The sequence below is a fragment of the Gossypium hirsutum genome, chromosome A13, assembly GCF_007990345.1.
Source record: "Gossypium hirsutum isolate 1008001.06 chromosome A13, Gossypium_hirsutum_v2.1, whole genome shotgun sequence".
In the NCBI taxonomy this organism is placed as follows: Eukaryota; Viridiplantae; Streptophyta; class Magnoliopsida; order Malvales; family Malvaceae; genus Gossypium; species Gossypium hirsutum.
In genome coordinates, this window is record NC_053436.1 from 97,572,570 (window position 1) to 97,575,096 (window position 2,527).

At 36.9% G+C, this 2,527-nt stretch overlaps 1 non-coding gene across 1 annotated transcript; it reads left to right on the forward strand.

Moving 5' to 3' along the window:
- The first annotated feature begins 255 nt into the window (after window positions 1-255).
- LOC121213441 (small nucleolar RNA R71) lies at window positions 256-362 on the forward strand. The gene has a single exon (XR_005908822.1). It is a non-coding gene; the product is annotated as a small nucleolar RNA R71 (small nucleolar RNA).
- The last annotated feature ends 2,165 nt before the right edge of the window (window positions 363-2,527 follow it).

A 2,527-nucleotide genomic window follows, 5' to 3' on the forward strand; every position in this document is an offset into this window, starting at 1 on the left:
TCAATCTTTTTATTGAGAAGTTCTACCTGATTAGAGAGCATGGTGACTGAATCGATGTTATAAACGCCGGCTGTTTTCGTTGAGTTTGTCCTCATAACTTGCCACTGATAGTTATTTAGTAACATCTCCTCTATAAATTCATAGGCATCATCCGGTGTTTTATTGTTGTTGGTTCCGCCAACAGTTGCATCAACTATTTGCCGAGTCGAGGGATTCAGGCCATTGTGGAATGTTTGTACCTGAAGCCAAAGCGATAACCCATGGTGAGGGCAACTTCTTAGTAAGTCCTTGTATCTCTAGCATGCATCGTAAAGTGTTTCTAAATCCATCTGTACAAAAGAAGAGATATCATTACGTAATTTAGCCGTTTTGGCCAGTGAAAAATATTTTAGTAAAAATTTCTCGGTCATTTGTTCCCAAGTAGTGATAGACCCTCGTGGAAACGAGTTCAACCACTGTTTAGCTTTGTTTCTCAGTGAAAAGGGAAATAATCGAAGGCGAATGGCATCATTAGAAACGCCATTGATTTTGAATGTATCGCAAAATTCCAAAAAATTTGCTAAGTGAGCGTTGGGATCTTCATCCTGCAAACCATCAAACAGAACAAACTGCTGTATCATCTTAATAGTGTTATGTTTTAATTCAAAAGTATTTGCAGCTATAGCAGGTCTAACTATGCTGGATTCAGTTCCTGTTAAAGAAGGTTTAGCATATCATACATAGTACGTGGAGCAGGATTTTGATTAGCAGCAATTGCAGGAGGTAGCTGATTGCCTTGGTTTTCAGCCATCTCGTTGATTGAGGTTTGAGTATCGTCTTCTCGCTCGTTTTTCGTGTATCGTAAGCTACGCCTTATTTCTCTTTGATTTTTGCGAATTGTACGATCAATTTCTTCATCAAAAAGTAATGGTCCCAACAGGTTTCTTCTAGTCATAAACTATAAAAAAACCCTGCCAAGAGACAGAAAAAGTAAATTAATAAATAATAAAATAAAATAAAATTGCAAGAAAAATAAATGGCTAAAGTAATAAAAATTTAGTGTTCCTAATATTTTAGTTCCCTGGCAACGGCGCCAAAACTTGATTGTGTGATTCGTAACAAGTAATAAATATTTATAATGAAGATCAAACTTAGACTAACTATTATCACGACAAAAAGACAAGCACACCTATCGAACAATAGTATAGTAATGGCAAGACTGGGATATCGTACCCAAGGGAGCCAAAAGTACTAGTAATAACTATCTTTTTATTATCTAGTCTAAGAATAAAAGGGTTTGTTTTTAATTAACTAATTATTTAAACTAAGAACGCACAGAGAAAAGAATTGGGGAATTGCTTTTGGGAAAATCGATTGACTTGAGACAATACCTAAGGAAAAATCTACCTAGACTTTACTTGTTATTTTGGCTCCGAATCGGACGATTTATTCATTCAACTTGTTCCGTAGAATCCCTAAGTTATGTTATTATCCCTATTCAAGGCTAATAATGTCTAATCCCTAGATTGAATAACCGAGACTTTTCTCTAATTAACACTCTAGGGTTGCATTAACTCAATCTATGGATCCCCTTATTAGGTTTCACCCAAATTTGGCAAAATCTTGTCAGCCTGTTTCTAGGCGCGCAATCAACTCCGCTTAATTATGGCAAATTTACTCTTAGACAGGGTCTATTCCTCCTCTGAATAAGAGTATGTCTTGAATCAGTATCCTAGGATATCAAAACAAGAATTAAGAACACATAATTAAGAACAAGTTAAAGATTTATCATACGATTCAGAAAATAATAACAAGATTCGTCTTAGGTTGCATTTCCCTTAGGTATTTAGGGGATTTAGTTCATAACTAAATAAGAAAACATCTCAGAAGAATAAAGAATATAAAACATAAAGAAAACCCAAAACTCTTGAAGGGAAATTGAGGAGAGATCTTCAGTCTTGATGATGAATCTGGCTTCTGAGATGGATCAATCGACTTCCTTGGGGTAATTCCTTACCCCTCTTCTCCGTCTCCCCTTTTCTCCTCCTCCAGTGCTTATTTATAGGCTTTGGAATGCCTACAAACCCTCCAAAGTAGCTTTTTCCGAATTAGACTTAACTTGGGCTCAGTAGGGACACACCCGTGTGACACGGCCCTGTGACATGATTGCCAAGCCGTGTTCGATCCGTTAAATTACACACGGCCGTGTGGGTCAATGGCCAGGCCGTGTGAATCGTGAAAGCCTTGGTCGACACCCTCGAAAGAGACGGGCGTGTGAGCTGCCCGTGTGGCAAGGCTTAGCCGTGTCATCTTTTCAATTTGGTCCGTTTTTTTCCCTTTTTGGCTCGTTTTTGGCTTTTTTTTACTCTTGGTTCTCTATTGAGTACAAAACATGAAATTAAAGCATTCGGAGCATCGAATTCACCAATTCTAATGAGAAATCATCTATAAAATGCATTAAACATTGGGTAAAAATATGTATAATTTATGGTTTATCATTCGTTCATTCCAGTTGCTGAATTATTTCTTATTATGTATTTTCCATTAT